The sequence below is a fragment of the Carassius auratus genome, chromosome 13 (assembly GCF_003368295.1).
Source record: "Carassius auratus strain Wakin chromosome 13, ASM336829v1, whole genome shotgun sequence".
Taxonomy (NCBI): Eukaryota; Metazoa; Chordata; class Actinopteri; order Cypriniformes; family Cyprinidae; genus Carassius; species Carassius auratus.
Window position 1 is genome coordinate 13,009,760 of NC_039255.1, and position 20,698 is coordinate 13,030,457.

The window sequence follows — 20,698 nt, forward strand, 5'->3', positions numbered from 1 at the left end:
CTGTATTCTGAATGTTTGAGAGAGAGAGAGTATAAATGCTTCAGTGTCCTGCTCTGTGAAGCTGCACAGTGACCATGCTCAACAAAAGCCTGCTCGTCTGTGTGTGTGTGTGTGTGTGTGTGTGTGTTCTCAATTCCAGTCCTCGCGCCCCACTGCTCTGCATATTTTGCACGTCTCTTTATTAACACACCTGATTCAGATAATCAGCTCGTTAGAAGTGAGCTCCGCATGAACTGTGTTCCCATTGTTCGTTGTTCCCTACACCCTGAGCAGGGGAAATCTGTTGAAGTTTACCTCACTTCAAACATTCATTCACTGATTTGTGCTGCGCGGCGTCTTTACACACGGACAAGTGTGACGTCATATACCTCTGTAAATAATACAATTTAAATTCACATCTTGCACACTTCAGTGCACTTGGATTGGAACATATATGTTTGCTTTGAACTGGAATCATGGTGGAATATCCTGTGATGTCCACTTCGCAGGGCACTTACGTTCGAATAGAACAAACATCTGAAGCACTAAGAGAAACGTACAAAATGTGTAGAGCAGTGGGGCGTGAGGACTGGAATTAAGAACCGCTGTATTAGTACCATCAGCTCTGCCAGGAAGAGAATTGTGGCCCCTGAACCTTGTCCCCGCCCCCATCTCCTCTCCTGTCCTCCTTCCTGCTCTTTTCCAATTAAGCGGGCACCTTACCGACTCTGCGTACCTCTAAGGACATCATCTTCACTTAGATGCTGACACCCAGTGCAAGGGAGAGACATTACCTCATATTGAGGGCTCGGTTGACAAGATGTTGCTCTAAAGGTCCATTACAGATTTTGATTTGTCTAATTCAGACCTCCCAGCAAGGAAAGATTCATTAGAGCGGCCTCGCATGCACATCCCCTCGATTGTATAATGTTGTCTGCCTGTATTTGTGTGTTGGAGAGAAATATACCTAGGCAAGTTTGTCCTCTAGGACTTTTGTGTTGCATGCTGCGAATGATCACGGCGTGAATACTGGAGGATACTGGATACTGGCAAGCATCTTCCTCAGACAGAAAGTGAAAAGATAACTGCAAAGAGGCTTTTTACAGTTTTTGTTGGGGATGTGGCAGGGTCCTAAAGCCCGGGCAAGGAAAACAGAAAAACAGTCTGGAGTAGAGAAAGGTTGGTAAGGTCGCTCTCATATACACAAAAACACTACCCATTGTTTTTTCTCACGCCTAGCGTAAGCCCCTGATTGGCCAGCTGTGACAGCATGGCTTCGTATTGAAGGAATTTTTTTTTTTTCTTTGTTGCACTGTATAACTGAAGCACCTCAGGTAGAGAACGTGGGCGGTCTGTGGATTTGTGACTTGACGAGAGTTGATCTGTTGTCAGTTGTCATTTTGACTTTCTCGATGTCTTTGCACAGTGTGACCAATTAGAAATCTCTAAATACCCATGTGACGCTGACACTGGTGACAGGAGCTGGTCATGATTGGCCACTTTGACATCTGGCACTGAATATATACATTTTTAGCCATTCCCTTCTCTGTATACTTAACACACACCTACTCTGAGACACACACATCTCTCTGCACAGTCTTTACACAGCAGCAGAGCGCAGTTGCCAGGCCTGATTGGAGCACTAATTTTGGTTTCCTATTGCATTGTAAAAGATAGGGACTGCATTGTACAATGTTTTGTAAATCTAGCCCATAATCATTAATGATGCTATACAAAGTATTTATTATTGTTATTTGTCACTATGGTTACACACATTGATCAAAGCCATAGCAATAATTAGGAGAAGATTACCTATTCATTAGATGAGCCATTGTATAACTGTATTTTTTTTTCAGTAGCTTGTGTATATACATTTTTTATTATAATCCTCTTATAAAGCATGAAAAAGATGAAATCTGATCATATGGTGGTATAGTGTTTTAAATGTATGTGAAGACTCACTGGCCAACTCAGTGAAAGCAAAACTCTAAGTCTCATTAACTTAATTATTGAAATAACAGACTCTGTATTTCATCACATTAATCAAGCGTTTTCACACTGTCGCTGGTCTTGTTTTTAATATGGTATATCCGGTTAAAAATAGTAATTGTAAAGATCCTGTCAAGTTCCTGAGTTCTGGTCTATTTAGTTGCACTCTGTCTTTTTATAGAATCCCAATCTGTGTGTGTGTGTGAGATTGTATTAAGTGCTGTTGCTGCGAAATTTCTGAATTTTGAGAAAAATGGTGAACCTCAAGGTACTGGGAAAACTAGCTTTAACCAATCACATAATTAAAAATTAGGCCCCTTTTTGACATGTTTGTGCACTTTATATTGTAATAAATAAAAATCCACCTCATGCCATGAGCAGGATGAGATATTTAAGGGATGCATGATATGTTGTTACACATATACAATTATATGTCAGCCACCACTAAGACCTCCTGCCTGATTTCAGCTGAGTGCCACCATGACCATTGCAGGTTAGTGTGCTGCCTTCAGCAGAGCTTTGATCAGAGTTTCCTGTGAACTCCTGAGTGACCCTGCCTGCTCCCGCTCCAGGAGGACGGTCATTGCTAAGGGACATAGTGCCATCAGCCCTCCACCCCCTGCTGCCTCTTCTGCACACCGCCAGACATCAGAAAGCATAAAGATAGAAGGAAATAGCATCCCACTCTTAGGGCTTTTAAAAAACGACTGGTCTGCTACTCAGAGATGTGCTCGGTTAAAAGCCACTTCCCTCACATTTGAAGGTTATTCAAGAAGTTCTAGAAGTTTCTGCCTGGAAGTGGGAAGAGAGCCATGGTTTCACTTCACACTATACAGAAGTGTTTCAGGAAAAGACAACAACAGGCTTCTCGCTTTTATTTTAGGCAAGTGACGAAGTACACTTTGGAAATGGAAAGTAAACAAGTTTTCTTTGCATAACAGACCAGACATTAAGTTAAAGAACAATCTGAGAGTTAATGGTACATGCCAACAACAGCAATTATGTTGCTGCCAGGACGCATTTCTTTGAGCTACAAGGTGATGTGCATTAGCTAGTTTGTGAAATAGATTGTGGCAAATTTTCTTGCTGCTCAACTCGTTACACTTTGTTTCATCAAAATCTACTTTGAAACAATACAGTGTAGTGCTGTTGCATTACAAGTTACTCTTATTAGAATGTTAATGAGGCTAAACTGTCTGATGAACAGAGCATTCAGATTATTGAAGAAATGTATGGCAGGTTCTCTGTACCCCAATATACAGTGGGTACGGAAAGTATTCAGACCCCCTTAAATTCTTCACTCTGTTATATTGCAGCCATTTGATAAAATCATTTAAGTTCATTTTTTTCCCTCAATGTACACACAGCACCCCATAATGACAGAAAAACACAGAATTGTTGACATTTCTGCAGATTTATTAAAAAGGAAAAACTGAAATATCACATGGTCCTAAGTATTCAGACCCTTTGCTGTGACGTTCGTATATTTAACTCCGGTGCTGTCCATTTCTTCTGATCATCTTGAGATGGTTCTACACCTTCATTTGAGTCCAGCTGTGTTTGATTATACTGATTGGACTTGATTCTAAGTGGTATGTGTGAAGAAAACCAGGCCCTGCTCATCACCTGACCAATACAGTCCCAACAGTGAAGCATGGTGGTGGCAGCATCATACTGTGCGGATGTTTTTCAGCTGCAGGGACAGGACGACTGGTTGCAATCGAGGGTAAGATGAATGCGGCCAAGTACAGGGATATTCTGGACTAAAACCTTCTCCAAAGTGCTCAGGACCTCAGACTGGGCCGAAGGTTCACCTTCCAACAAAACAATGACCCTATGCACACAGCTAAAATAACGAACTTCACAACAGCTCCGTGACTGTTCTTGAATAGCCCACCCAGAGCCCTGACTTAAACCCAATTGAGCATCTCTGGAGAGACCTGAAAATGGCTGTCCACCAACGTATACCATCCAACCTGACAGAACTGGAGAGGATCTGCAAGGAGGAATGGCAGAGGATCCCCAAATCTTGTTGCATCTTTCCCCAAAAAAGACTCATGGCTGCATTAGATCAAAAGTGTGCTTCTACTAAATACTGAGCAAAGGGTCTGTAACCTAGGGCCATGTGATATTTAAGTTTTTCTTTTTTAATAAATCTGCAAAAAATGTCAACAATTCTGTGTTTTTCTGTCATTATGGGGTGCTGTGTGTACATTAATGAAGAAAAAAAATGATTTTAGCAAATGGCTGCAATATAACAAAGAGTGAAAAATTTAAGGGGGTCTGAATACTTTATGTACCCACTGTATAAGAAGTATATAACACGCATATAAAAAAACTGCTCTGCTTTACTTGGTACTGGAGGCTGTCTACACAGTATGGCAACCTGGAAATGGGATTTTGAACCCCTGTAGTAAAAGTGTTTCTGTGTAACATGTTGACCCCTAATTGGTCAGGAGTAGTTGATCGGAGAGGAGAAGTATATAGGTTCTGTCTAAGGACAGGTGGGGTCACAGTCTACATCTGCAATCTCTCTGTCCTAGATCTGCCACGGGGCATGTGCTCACAGGTCAAAACTAAGGGCAGGTTTCCTCTCATTCATGTTTAGCAAGTGGAAACACTGTACTCCAAAACCAGTGCTGTCTAAATATTTGTAAAGCATGCATGCCAAAAATACCATACACCCTTACTCTTTTATTATGTTTGTTTAGTAGGTTTTCTCATAGTATGTGTACTAATTACCCAGTTTACAAGTACATTGATGGAGTTTGAGTTCACATTGAAAATATGGGATTTAAGTAAAGCTGAAAAAAAAAAGTCTGATCATTAGTGATTATCTGATCAAAGTAATATGTTTTATGACTTTGAAAGAAAGAAAACCAGATCATTTATGACGTTGCATATTTTACCAATTTGTGACATTGATAAAGTGTAAAAAATTTGATTAAAAATTGATAAAGCTCTTTTGAAAATTGCGAAATCATATGCCACTGTATCCAAACATTTTAAATTATAATTTTAATGTAAAAAAAAAAAAATGTTCGATCGTATTTTTCACTCAAATGGTTATGTAAATAATTCTATTCAGTTAGAAGTGCCTTAATAATGCTATTAATAATTTACACACTATTAAGCTGCAACCTTGTATTGTAAATGTATTGAGCTATATTGAGAAGGTTCTGTAGCTGTTGGTCTGGCAGATGTAGATCATTCAGTCATCCCTGTAACATCTTCAACCTTGACCTTGTCACTCTTCTGGTTTGATTTAAGAGCTAGTTTTTGGTCAACTCACTCAGAACTCTGTGTTCCCATATGAGAGGCAACAAAGACAACTCTTTCTCTATCCTCCTACATTCATTCTTGACTTCCTAATGATGATGCACAGCTCAACCTGTCACTCTCTTCCAGTCTCCATCATATTTTCTTAGTTAAATCTCGTTCACACTAAGAATGATAGCTATAAAGAGCTATAACAATAATTATTTTAGCATACAACGCCAATGATTATGTTCTGTTTTTTATAAACACGTGCTGCCGTTATGCCATCTGTCGCTTTAAATGCTCAAGCTGTTTGAAGCAGGTCGGATTCTGATTGGCTGTCAATGTTTTTATAGTTCATCACCTGGACAAAAAAAAAAAAACATTAGGAAAGTGATTCCAGCATTATAATTATAGCTGTGCTATTTATTTAACTTTACAACTATATCTTTGTCATTATAGTTATCGTCGCTGGTTTTTGAACAGGTATTTTGCCTTTCAAGTGTGTTCACACTAACAGCATGTTTCAGTGACAAAGAGACTGGGAGTCATTTGTTTTACATGGGAATTTTTGTTTTTGCCATTTTGATACCAATTGAATATAGCATTCATTTAGGAATGCCTACTATACCCTACCCATCTGCCTCCAGACAGTAAATGGCAATCATGCTTTTGATACCATACAGGAACTTCTCTTGGGTCTTTTGAGATCAGGAAGGTCTGGTGGTCATCCAGCGGACTATGTAAGCCAGACAGGTGTTCAGATTCCTCCATTCTGCCTTCAGAGCAGGCACGTGTCCCCCATCCCACACACGCACACACAGTGGGTGGCCAGCTTTGCTCGCCTACGCACCATGCAGGAGCTGGAAGTTTTTTTTTCCCCAGCCATGTGTGGTGTTGCGGGATGGAAACAACATGATCTTGAGATAAAATGAGCTCAGACATCCCCACAACCTCTCATGAGCTTGATCCTTGTCACTGCAGCTCTCCTGCTTTCTCAGCTGGATCAGGCCCCACGCCTCTGAATATCTCCAAAATAAAATCTTGGGCAACTGAAATATACTCACAGTTGCCAGCCTAGTCACAGTGCAGTTAGCATGTGGCAACTAAGCCTGCTCATTCTCTTTCACTCACACACATACTCTGACACCGATCAAACGCACTTCTGCATCGTGGCGACACTCCAGCTCTTGGATTAGCAGGGATGATAGACATGACATTCTCACAGACAATGTAAATATTTTGACACAGCCTTCCCGATGCCAGTGGGCTCATGGTGGCATCCACCTGCGAGAGGATGAGGGAGAGACATGTCTGCCTACTGCAACACTCTCATGATGAATAGAGCTTCTAATGAGGTGTCATTTTTAATCGTTAAATATTTATTCTGCATTATTGAAAGAGATTGGCCCTCAATATTTTTCAGTGTGAGAATCTTTTTTGTTGTTTTTACCCCAAGCTTTTTTTTTTTCCCTCTAGCCATTTCACTGTTGCAATGCTTGTCATTTCTAACAAGATCTGGTCTCTCAAAGTCGTTTGAAGTTAATTTAACAGAGTGTCAGTAAGTGTTGATGAGTAGAATTGTTCTGGGCATACTTTGATTCCTGAATGTAACGTGTGTGGCCGCTCGTAGGAAGTCGTTTTCTCAGCTGTCGCAAGGCTTAGGCGACATTTAGAATTTAATAAAGAATGCCTTTCAAATTCCAGTTCAGTTCTTGATTTTGAATTGATTTGATTTTTAAATGTGAGTAGGTAAAATTAACATCAGTTAAAATTCTTAAAATATGTATTTTTAACTAGAAAAGCAAGGTTTTAAACACTTTAAAAGGCTGTAAACACAGATGGATGAATACAAATTAGAACTTCTGTATTAAAAGAAAGCCAATTTTTCAGCTGACATTTACAACAGATAAATGACAAATAAATGTCCTCCTTTTATGAAAATTCCCAACATTATGGTAAAAAAGATCTTGTTGTGGTACATGTCATTTGGATACTAGGTATCTAGAGAGGCTTGTGAATGGAGTTCCATTCGTTCAGTTCCTAGACAGTAATCATGGACAACTAAAAATGCAAAAAGCAAAACATTTCTGGTAAAAGGAATGATAGAAAACAGTCTGATGGATGTTTGTAGAAAGAGGAATAATAGATTAAATTGACATTGTCTTTCCGGATTTCTTTTTGTCCATTTAATACAAATACACTACTTGCATGTGTACTGTATAGTCCTTTAGGAAAAATGATAAAGAAAAAATCGAATTATTTACCCATTTGCATCTGCAGAAAGCATCTATTACACATTTTTCCTTTGTGTAAATGTTCATATTTATGACTGTTTGACGACTTGGGCAGATTTCCCTTTTTTAATTTCACAAATTTTTCATTATCTACTTTTATATTCAGTGTTGCAGCATAACAGTCTGTTACAAAAGCTTGTGCTTTCTGTTTTCTTAGCCCAGTGACAAACTGCATCTAAAGTAATTTATTCCAAAATCCTCAGGTACATAAGCTTTCTTTTTTGATGAATATGCAGAGTGCCCACCCTTGAAAAGAGATGAGCATGGTTAAGTAATCGCTTTTATAAGGTCAATGCTGATTTTATTCACATCACTGGCTGTCACCATAATACTGTACATCCCATCCTTTTCTTAAGATGGCAGCTTTCATAAAAACTACTGTCCCGATTTGGAGACTTTCCATTTAAGCTTGTCCCAGTTGTGTTAGTTTTTTAGTCTCTTTGACCTCTCCAGTTAAGTCTGGCTCACTAATTTCTGTCCTATAATCCCACAATTAACAGAGACTGTGCTGCAAGTATTATCAAGAGATCAGCGGCCAGCATGTAGCTCACATCAGTAAATCAGCTTACTTTGGGTAATTCCTTTACAGTCAATCATAATACATTCTGTTTTTGCACTATTTTCAGAGAGAGAGAAGCTGGCGTTCTCAAAAGCCAAATAGAAAGCAGCGCTTTATCAGCAGTGCCGCCCTCATTCCCACGTGGAAAATGACGGGTAAAATAAACGCTTTAAAGATGTAGTTTAGCCACACTTCACATTCCTAGTTGAAGTCTGAGTTGGATGAGAAGCAGCAAAGCACTTTTATCTGTCCACACCAAAAGAAATGCATAGATTTGATAGAGGTCAGATTTTTTTATTGTTTCAGTTGTTCCCTCTCAGCTGAGATTAGAAATGCTACGAAGAAGATAAATGGGGGGTTGGGGAGTTTTATCCATTCTTCTTTGGTTTTGTTTCGGCCTGTGTTTCGTGCACTGGAGTCTATTTGGTGTTATTTCTGGTGAATAATCAGAAGTGGGCCACGACCTGTGGAATCTGACGGTCAGCATTCTAGTGTTTGGGTAGTGAGGGCTTGACCCTGGGGTTGCTGGGGCAGAGAGGCCGAGGAGAGGGTCCTCACATGGTCGCCCTTCATCTCTTTGTCCCATACGATTGTGGTTCAGAGAACAAGCATTGCTGTCGTCACCCTGCGGCTGTCTCAAATTCAGGGGTTTGAAATTATAGCTCTGATAAAGCCACAATCTCCAGGTGTTTGTAAAACATTTCCTTTGATTAAAAATAAGCTGAGTTTTTTTATTATTATTTTTGTCCCCCACAGCTTGTAATTTCAATAAATAATTTGCATGTTAATTGCCCCACAGGACTGAATCCATCTAAAGTTTTTGTTCTGCTATTGAAGCGTTTTGTTATTGTAGAAGCAGTCTGTATTTTTTTGCTTGAAAATTGGATGTAGCAGGTAAGCTGCAGGCTCATTAAATTTCTCCACACGTTTAAAGTGCTATTTTTTTTTTACTTACTATTGATTGAAGCAGTCTAATTTTCTTTCTCTCGTGTGTGTGTGTGTGTGTGTGTGTGTGTGTGTGTACAGGCAAGATGCCCATGATGCCCAGAGGCCTGTACACCTGTGGCTCAAATTCAGTGTGACCTTGGGCCCTAATGTTAGCCCCCTCGTCCAATTTACCCAGAGACCTTAATTCTCTCTGCCCATTGTGTCTGGAAGCCCCCTGCGGGTTTTTCTTTTTTTTACACTACACCATCAGTCCTACAGGCTAATTACGGCCATTTGCCAAGGCAACCATCACTATTTATAGTTGGGGTTAGAGGTTAAAAAAGGCCTTTAACCACAAGTATTAAAAATTGGGTGTGTAACATGTCCCGCACCATTTGTGCTACAGAAATCACCAAAATCATGTGTCCTTAAACAACCACCATAACACCTTTCAACCACAAAAAAAATTAATAAAAAAGCAACTTACCAGTTGTGTAGAACTAGCTTGGCAACCTGACACACAACCTTAGCTTAATTGCTTTTATTTTATGAAAATGTGGTATAAAGTGGTGTGGATGCATTTACTTTCCAGCAGCTGTTTTGATCAGGTTTGGATCTGATTTCTGTTAGTGGTCAAGATACAAGACAAAGGCAGATTGAGTTGTTCTGCCATAATTAGGTAAGAGCAGAAAAAAACTGAAGTGATGGAAATCTGAGAGCCCACCTCGCCCACAAAAAAGCTCAGCTTGTATGGATTAGGGGTCAGAGGTCATATTGCTCATGGGTCAGTGAGGCATGGCAGTCTTGCAGGGTAATTTATGCAGAACCAGAGGAACTAGCTGGTTGGTAATTTTGTGATGTACGTTTAACACAATGTGTTAACCAAGTGCTTTTTTGTTGTTGTTGCCAGAAATTAAGACGGACAAGGTTTTTGTTTTATCCAGCTGTATTTACTCAGTGCAACTTATAACATCCAAGTAAAAGATATAAAACCAACATGTCAGGAAAAAAAAAAAATCACCCCCCCTCCTAAAAATGACTTGTAAACTCAGTCAGGTGTAGATGATCACTTTCTCAATGGCACACATACCCATATGACTTTCAACTTTAATGAGCTGCGGTCATTTTAATTAGCTCAGCATGAAAATAGCTGTCCTGAAGCATTCCTGTCCTTGGTAGTGCAACTGAAGCAAACAACCAACTATGGTAGGCAAGGCGCTGTCAAAAAATCTCCGGGAAAATTCCAAAGGCTGAATGAATGCCTAGAAACACAGTGAAGTAGGAGGTATTTTTGGTAGAACACAGACCCTCCCTGGATCAGGACGTCACTCCAATCTGGATGAAAGAGCCAGGACGAATTGGTCAGAGAGGTGACCAAGAGGCATACAGCAACACTGAAGCAGTTGCAGGAGTGTATGATATTGTGTGCACGTGACAACAGTATCACAAATTCTCCACAAATGTGTAGCTTGTATGGGGGGGGACAGATGAGGCAGATGAGACTAAAATTGAATGATTTGACCTCAACACCAAGCGATATATCTGGTGGAAGTTCAATACAGCTCACCATCTAAATAACAGCATTCTTCCAGTAAAACCTGGTGGTGGTGATATCCTGTTATGGAACTGGAGCACTTAAATGGATGGAAAAATGGATGAGGCAAAAAAGTGTCTGCTTTTTTTTCTGTGATGGCAAAGCTGAATTTTCAGCCGTCATTACTCTGGTTCAGAAAAAAAACTTTCAACATTGATAATAAAAACCCTTATTAATAATTGAGCAATAATAATATTTGATGATAACTGACCGGCAAATAAGCTAATTAGAATTATTTAAATTGTCCTTAAAAACATTGTCATTAAAAGGGAAAATTTAATTCTCTCATACACCACTTTAGGAGGTCAGTGGAGCTTTATTAGTTAGCAGGGACATGTTTGTGCCTCTCTTGCTTTTTGCTCATCTACTTTCTTGACTGCTTTTATTCCTTGTTCTTTTATTCTCTTTGCATCTTATTTCCTCCCTTAGTCACACTCCCCCATCTCATTTCCTCTTGTGCTTAAAAGTGTGCCATTGCTTTGCAAGCTTGTTTGTTTACGGACTAGAGCAGTGTAATAAACACAAGATATGCACGGCCATCCTGATCATTTCCTGGTCGAGTTCAGCTCTGAATAGTTCATGATTTGCATTCTCTGACTCAAATGTGAAAGCTGTTCTCTTGAGATGAGAAATGCTCAGTAGTAATTTTGTCTCGGCTTCAACAGCACATTCCATGTAAAACCATTCTGCTCAATGATTTAGGGCTACTGTTCCCTCTCTCTCATTCTGTTGCTTTACCATACAGATAAAATAATGTTGAACTGGATACACTGACCTGAATGTATCTTTATGATCCCGTGAATTGAAACGTGTTGTGATGGAAACCTGTTTGTGTGTACTTGTTTTGTGTTTGTTTTGAACTGATGCAGAACCGGTCAGTGAGGTTAGAGTGCTCCCAGGCTAATAATAACCTAGGTTTCCTTATCAGGATGTGTTCCTCTTTAGGGTTCATTCTGAGGTTGATAAATTTAATGCAGCCGAGCACTTCACCGCCATTCTCTTTTTCTCTTTATAATTATTCTTTGCCTTCTCTCAGACAGGTGACTTACCACATTAAGATTCTCTGCATTTATTATTAGCTATGGAGGGTGGAAGTGGAGGTCTGTTTCTCTTTTGTGGTGTCTTTTAATTCTTCACGCTTTTTCTCTCATTTCCATTATTTCTCTTTCTTAGCTTATCATCTGTCCTAGACAAGGTGCCTTTGACCAAAGCACAGACTATGCTTGTTCATCTGTGGGAAAAACGATCCTTTAAGTGCTAGCCTGATTTATAGTTACAGCATGGCTGGCATTGATCATGTCAGAGACTGATAGCTGGCTGTAAGATGGCAAAGCCTCTCTTGGTGAGGAGAGGAAGGAGAAAATTTGCCTCCGATCCAATAATTTCCACCTCCAGCATCTTAAAAACTTGATCTAACTATAACTAGCTCTTTTCAATGGGCATTACTTAAAGGTACCATGACATGGATTATTTCCTTTCCTTTAAATGCTTTTTAATGTTTCCTTTGGTGACTTATATTGTAAGTATGATATTAGCCCTCTATATATATATATATATATATATATATATATATATATATATATATATATAATTGTAATTTTATTTGTATTTTTTTACTATTACAGCTGTCGAGATTAACGAATCGTTGAAGTGTTGATTATATAATTATCTTTTCGATCTTTTCCAATCACACGAAAGGCTGCAGTGATGAGCATTGAGTAGACAGAGTCTGTTTATTGTGTAAATGCAGTGATCTCGTCAGTATTGCAACTAGGGATGGGTATCGTTAAGGTTTTAACGGTATTACTACTCTTACCGATACTGCTTAACGGTATTCTTATCGGTACTTTGTGTTGTGTGTGTGTGTGTGTGTGTGTGTGTGTGTGTGTGTGTGTTTTTAAGAACAAGTTGAGAACAGAATTAACATTTCTTTATTTATTTATTTTTTATGTAAAATTAATAATGGGCTTGTCTTGGACCAGAGGTGTTAGGAGGAGCTGGTTGGTTCATAGTAGCTGCAGCTTATATATATATATATATATATATATATATATATAGGTTGCAAAATGTGGCAATTGGCTATTTTGTAAACTAACTTGAGGTGCTGTGCATTTAAGTTAGCCAAATAAATGTTTACATTTACATACTGATTTTTCCTTATTTGGAATTTTAAAAACAAGTAGAAAATATGTTGATTTCATTATCATTTGAATTAAGAAAAAATTAAGGGAGCGTTCTTTGATCGCTCTCTGTAGTTAAATCACTATTTACATAACAGATTTGTTTCATGCTACTAAGAGAAACAACGTGAAGTTGATCGTATAGTCACTGGCTTGATTCACTGATGCATAAACAGTATTAAACGATTTAGAAAGAAAGTCTGTGTGAACTTGAACTTGAATAAGCTACACATCAGAAATCACTGATCACAGATCAGGCATTAATGAACACTGTTACTCACTGTTTGTGCCGGTGCTGTCAAATCCATTTCATAAAAGTCTGTTTGTAACGCCTGTGCTGACATTGCGACTGAATTATATGTAAATATTTGGGCGGGCAAAGCAGAGAAAGTGGAGGTAACATTTCTCCTTATAACGTCACAAGGAGGAGATTCAAGTTCCGCCCGGTTGAGCTTCCATTTTCTCAACGGCAGAGAAAGATAGCAAAAGATCGATTTACACCGATTAAAATTTCTAGAAACTCGGGGACCATATACATATATACATATACAGACTAGGGGAACTCATATTAATGTTAAAAAACCTCAGAAAGTTAAATTTTCATGTCATAGGACCTTTAAGATATTCTCAAGTTTATAAACAGTGCATTCCAAACAGTCAAAAGTTCCCCTTTTAATTTTTTTACCTATGTCACCTATCTATAAGGTCAGTGATCTCTCTATCATACCTGTAATGCTAACCTGTAGCTCCAGGCTTATTTTAGTAGACTCCATGGTAATGTAGTGATCCACATCAGCAGTCACACTAATAGCAAAATCACATGGCTGCTTGGAAGAGTGAAGCAACATTTGGTCTAGGCTACGACCACATCGCCAGATCTGCTTCCTTCCCCTGATTTAAAGGTAGTTGATAATGTTTGGACTGATTGCATTTCTCCCTCTCTCTTTCTTTCAGGCTCAAACTCTTCCTGCCCAATGGTGAATGTGCCGTCCATGCTTGGCCTCTACAGGGGCCAATGTTCACCATCCCGCCCCAGTGGTGAACACCCTCATAGCATCCACTTCTGAGGCCAATGGGGCAAATGAAGCACTGGCCTTGAAGCTCTCCAGTAAATCCCAAAGAGCCCTTTGCACTGAGAGGCACGTGCTTATTTGAAAGCTTGCAAAAGCCGGCAGAAAAACAGCTGATCCTTTGTCGAGTGGTGGAGGAGTGTTGAGAGTGATCAAGAAACCCAATCCTCTTATCCCAGACCCAAGTCGCCAGCCTAGAGCAAGTGTACTCCTGGAACACGTGGTTGGGGTGAAAGAACTGACTGACTGACCTCATTTGAGGACCGGGGCTAGAAGCAGCAATCAAAGAGACATGTCATGGGCTATGGGGGCCATGGTGACTTAGCATAAATGGCTACTCCTGACCCAAAGCTTGTGCTGGTGTCTGCTGCTCAACCCTTTACCTTTTACCTTCTCTTTTCCTCACAGTTGTCCTCCTTTTGCTGCAAACTCTGCAACAGTCAGGCTCTCAGCCTCCCCTATGCCCCCCTCTCTTCCCCAGTCCTGTGTTTGCGCTGTGGCCATGGGGCTGTGGAAGTTAGTGCGGGGTGTCAGGCAACTCGAGCTCCACCGCCTTATCCTGGTGCTCATTGTATTTTGCCTGCTCTCCATGGCTTTCCTGGCCTACTTTGTCAGCAACAGCCCTAAAATAAAGGAGGCGCCCCCTATGCCTTTCAGTGACTGTGGTGGGGTTGTTGCAGCCGCAGCAGGAGGGCAACGGGCTCCTCTTTTCCTGCCCACCTTCACAGTCCAGCAGAGGATGGTTAAAGCAGTGGATAACTCTCGAACAGAGCCTGTGGTGCTGGTCTTTATAGAAAGCATTTACTCTCAGCTCGGACAAGAGATTGTGGCTATCCTTGAGTCCAGTCGCTTCCATTACCACACTGAGATTGCACCCAGCAAGGGGGACATGCCTACGCTGATGGAACATGACGTCGGCCGCTACGCCCTGGTCATTTATGAGAACATTCTGAAGTATGTAAACTTGGATGCTTGGAACCGTGACCTGCTGGATAAATATTGTACTGAATTTGGTGTAGGCATCATTGGCTTCTTCAAAGCCAACGAGAACTCGCTATTTAGTGCCCAGCTGAAGGGCTTCCCGCTGTTCCTGCACTCTAACCTGGGCTTACAGGACTACCACATCAACCCTGCTGCCCCATTACTGTACATCACCAAACCCAATGAGGTGGAGCAGGGCCCGCTCCCTGGCAATGACTGGACAGTCTTTCAGTCTAACCATAGCACCTACGAGCCCGTGCTCCTTGCTGTCACAAAATCCTCAGAGGCACTGGCCCATCTGGGGCCCCTACGAACCCTTCATGCCACTGTAATTCAGGACCTTGGCCTTCACGACGGCATTCAAAGGGTGCTGTTTGGTAACAATCTATCGTTTTGGCTGCACAAGTTGATTTTTGTGGATGCCATATCCTATCTGACATCGAAAAGACTCTGCATGTCCTTGGAGAGGCATCTGCTAGTTGACGTGGATGATATATTTGTGGGAAAGGAGGGTACACGTATGAAGGTGACAGATGTAAAGGTGAGTGTGATTTCTAACCTATTTCATCCAAAAGTTAATATTGTCTTCATTTACTCACCCTCATTTCGTCCAAACCTTGATGACTTTTTTCTCTATTTTAGAACACTGTGAGGGTGAGTGAATGATTTTCATTTTCAGAATTTTTATTTTCGGGTGATCTTGGGTGATCTTTAAAAGTTCTTAGGCTGCTCAGTGTTGTTTACCTGTAAGCATTCACATTGATCTCTCATACTCTTCATCTCAGCCAGTGATTTTATGTTCTTAACATAATGTATTGGCTGAGATAACATGGCACACAAATGATGCTTTGAACACTGCAGTGTCATGGAGAGTCGAGGCTAAACAGCTAGTACTCAAAATAATGTGCTTGTTAGAGCAAGGCATTATTGCTCTCTTTGGACAATGTGCCTATTAACCTCCTATTTATTAGCATTGTTGCCAAAGGGACTGATTAAAGAGACATGAATCCCTCCCAGTGCTCATCATCAGATTGAGTAGAAACTTTTGGCCTCCTACAATATGAAAAACTGCAATGCTCCACTTTGTCTCTACACTTTCAGGAGTCGTAAATGTGTAATGTACACTTTCAAATATAGACTTCACCCATAGGTTGTCCTCTTTGAAGCCAAAGTAAATTAACAGCTCTAATAAGAAATAATAGGGAAATTAATGTCCCATTTGCATTGACAACATAAAGATGTTTCTTTAGCAGAAAAATCTGCTTTGTTTGTCTGCTTATTGAATCAGTCAAGCAGTTAATTAACCCTCCATTAATTATATTTGACAAAGTTAGCAATTGGCAATTTTACATTTACTTAGCTAAAATGGTGAATGAACATTGAATGGTGTGACATCAGAAGAGATGTACTGTAATATATTTCTCTTATATTAGAGGAATAGCTTACACAAGAATACATATTCAGTCATTTATGTTTCATTACTCTGCCTCATGTCATTTCAAACCCATAAGACTGACTTTGTGTATCTGAAAAGAGGAGCAATTGCATGGCCACTTTGTTCAATATAATGAATGTTCGAATGACGAATGAAATGTAATGTCTAAAAGTTCTTATTGAAATTACATTTTAGGTCAACTATTCCTTGAATTTACTTTTAAGTCAAGTTATATAACACAGATGGGAATCATCTAACTGAATAATATCTCATCTTTTTGGTACATCTTGCCTTTTTTGTATGAACTAATATCTCGGTGGGTGCCTTTACTTCAATTTTCAGAACTAAGAAAATGCAAATGTATATTTAATAAGTGGTATTATACATTGGTTTAAAATGTGTCCACCTGTATGAAAACCACTGTATACAAGTTAAGCTATCTCAATAGCATCTGTGCCCTTATAGGAATTTTATGAAGCCAATATTATGTTTGCCCCAACACATTTTGTTTTTGCAGACTGAGGGATGAGTCAGTTATTTTTGGTGGTAATCAACAACATGTCACAGATGCTGTTGATAGAGCATAACTTGTATTTACAGTTTTAGTTCATCCATACAGTAGTTTTAGTTCATCCATATTTTTTTCCACAAATAGCATAAGTGGTTTGCAGGAATATGTGTGTACCACACAGATCATCCACCCACAGAGCTGTGTTTATGTTGTTGTTTTTTGCTAGCATTTTATGGTGATGTATGCCATGCCACCTGGCCTCAAGCTGAACAAGTGGGCTGTAATCACCTCAGCTAGTGGTGCAGCTCATCATAGCATAGACAGCTCAGACAAACTGTGTCTAATGGTGGACTAATCACATCTATTCTTACTCCATTTGCTTTTTCAGATCTGAAGCTTATTTATTTCCACCTACTCACTACACATGCATATATGATGTCCATATGTATACACCGTTCCCTGCTCTATATGTTATTGTGCATACATTGTACTGTATGTATGGGACAACTATATTATTTCAGCATTTTTAGCTTGTATACTTGTTACAAATAGCACAGGTCATTGGGTTACTGACAGAATCATGTACAAGGTGAGCCAGTCTTCATTGAAATGGCGCAAAAGAAAAAATTACATATCGTGATTGTGTCCTCTTTTTCATTTTGGTGTCTTAATGTGGGGAATATTCCACATATGTATCGGCAGATGAAAAACTTTGAACATCCCAAATAAACACTTAAGAAGTGAATTATGGAGTGCCGCTTTAAAATAACAAAAATGATTAAAGTAATTTTTAATTAAACATAAAATGTAAATTTAAAAGTTTCTACTTTACAAATAAATGTACATTGAAAATAGTGTAGTTCCTGTTTAAAAATGTACTTTTAATTGCTTCAGACCCTGATTGCTGCTATTTAATAAGATAAATATGTAGTTGTATTATGTGCTTGAGAATGTTGTCTTTATTTTCAAAGTTGTGAATTTGATCTTGACAGTTCAGCTGTACACAAGCCTCATTCAGAATGTCAGGCCAAATCGATTTTCTAGCAAACTGATTATAATCCGATCATATTTAAATAGAATGAACCGCAATGAACTACTTAAATCTGAATTTTGCTAATCTGTTTTGAAATCCTATTCTGTGGGAAAGTCGTGGCCTAATGGTTAGAGATTTGGACTTGCAATCCAAAGGTTGTGAGTTCGAGTCTCGGGCCAGCAGGAATTGTAGGTTGGGGGAGTGACTGTACAGCGCTCTCTTCACCCTCAATACCTCGACTGAAGTAACCCTTGAGCAAGGCATCGAACCCCCAACTGCTCCCACAGCATATATGGCTGCCCACTGCTCCGGGTGTGTGTTCAAGGTTTATGTGTGTTCACTGCTGTGTGTGCACTTTGGATGGGTTAGATGCAGAGCACGAATTCAGAGTAAGGGTCACTTGACTGTCACATGCATACTTGACTGTATGTCATGTCAAAAGAAATGATTTTCCGTTTCAGTAAGATTGGATTTAGAGTAGCTTTTTTTCACGGTCTCATGCCATGTATAACATAAACACGTCAGGCGTTTTTGTAGAAAATATCCTGAACATCTTTGTAGAAACCAGCTTGTGCAAGAAGAAAAACATACAGCTAGTATAAGCACCTCTTTGAATTTTGAAACCAGTGGGAGACAGCAGCACGGAATAAAGTCGCACATCCCAGCTTCCTGTGTTTCTGCTACTGCCTTATAAAATGAAATATAATACAGCATGACAACATCTGTATTGCAAACTGTTTTTGCTGTTTGAAGCGTTGGCATAACAACATAGCAGCATTTCCATAGAATCAGATTGGAACTTTTGCGATACATAGTGTGGACAGTCAATCATTTAGACTGGATTCCAATTGGATTGAACAAAAATCGAGCGGTTCAACTTCTCTGACTGTGTTATGTTTGAGATCATTTTATTTTAAATGCCATAATGGTTTTTTGTTGTTTTGAGTGGCATTTGCACATCCTGTCATACCAGTGACTGCGCCACTGCAATAGACTCATTTTGCAGCATCAAGGTTAACGATTAATTGATTGTTATTTTAGATGATTTAGAAAATGTACATCCCTAGTTAAGAGATGACCAGATGGGCTATAAGAAGAAAACAGGATTCAGGTATGAACATGTTTTTATACTATAGTGTTGCTGCAGTTCTGAGCCAAGTCTGTTGTGAACGCAAAGGTCAGTGATGACAAAAGCTGTGTTCTGACATCTGGCCCTTCTGTTCTCTTTTTCCTCTTACTGTCATAATTCATTGAACAAAGTTGATTGATTGTGAAAGGGAAAAAACACATTTTTTTTTTTCTAATGGGTTGCATCTTTTTGTTAACTAACTCTTCTATCAACCTGTAAAAGATGATTCACACTGAATCGATTCTCTGTATGTATGTACTGTACATGTGGAAGAATTGACGATAAAGCAGACTTGACTTGATCTGTCCACCCTACACATCACTGTCCAATCTTTAGATGGCTCACAGATTTCCATAAAAACGGCAGGATTATGCTGAGCAAACACACACAAGGCAGAACAAATATTGGATGCACTCGTACTCAGAGACACCGGCGGCTGTTAAACCAGTGAAAGATGCCATCTCTTCATAGTGAAGCAGCGGCCTTCTCTCCCCAGCAGCACGGCTTGATTTGTGATACTGTTGCAACTATCGGCTTGGCTTTGTGTTAGATTTGCGCAGGAAGCGACACTATCTCTCCCCGCGTCTGATTTGTGCTGGAACAGCGCTGTAATTCGCTTATACCCCCGTATCACTCTCAGGGTTTGAAGGGTTTGATGGCAGGATCATTTTGTATTTCAAGCCTCACAGCGCCGTTATTAGTTAAATGTGTGCAGTGATGCTAAGTTAATGAAATTTGTTCATTTCACAAGGATGAGTTTAGATTGATGTTAAGGCTGTGGCTTCATTCGGCACGTCTGACCTGCCCGTGGGTAGAGAAGATTTGAATGCAAATGTATATTTCACATCCCACTCAGTCTGTCGATCTGGTAGATGGCCTGAAAGTTCTTCTTTTCTCCATAGGGCTGAATTGGCACCACACTGCCATCTGTTGGTGACTTTAACACATACATTTATTAATGTGAATGCCTAAGGTACTGGAGAGATAGGTTTATCACCACTGTTGTTGTTTTTTTTTTTGCCTTCAAGCACAGTTCAGAGTAAAGTCAAATGTTGTTTTTGTTCTTGGCATATTGTTAATCTTATTCCACAATTTTTAGGCAGGACTTTGATAGCGTGTTATTAAAGTGATAACTCTTCTATCAATTCAAGGCTTTGCTCGACACACAGAATAAACTGCGGATGCTAGTTCCCAACTTTACCTTCAATCTTGGCTTCTCCGGGAAGTTCTACCATGCAGGTACTTTTTTCCATTTTCTTTTTGTCTTTAAAGAAACGTTGACTTTTTCACTTTTAGATCTGATTTTGTTTAACGAACAAAAAATATATTTATTCAGAATGAAGTAATTTTTTTCTAGCATGTCCACAGTAGTTGCAATGCAAAATGTTATTTTATTTATTTTTTTAAAGAGACATGCTCACTAAGTCTGCCTTCATTTGATCAAAACTACTGCTTTCTTTTTTAATATGTTAAAAGTTCTTTGATGGATTCTTTGATGATACAAAATTCAAACAAACATATTTTCTCATGCTCTTTTAGACCCAGATGTTTTACTATTAAACTTCAGCAGTATGTGTATGTGTTTTTGCAGGTACAGAGGAGGAGGATGAAGGCGACGACATGCTGTTGCAGCACCGGCATGAGTTCTGGTGGTTTCCACACATGTGGAGTCACATGCAGCCGCACCTTTTCCACAATGTCAGCGTGTTGGCAGAGCAGATGAGACTCAACATGCAGTTTGCACAGGTTTGTTGTG

General features: G+C 39.6%; 1 pseudogene; it reads left to right on the forward strand.

Moving 5' to 3' along the window:
- The window catches only part of LOC113113255 (bifunctional heparan sulfate N-deacetylase/N-sulfotransferase 2-like), a 109,485-nt pseudogene that overhangs the window by 84,856 nt on the left and 3,931 nt on the right, over positions 1-20,698 (forward strand).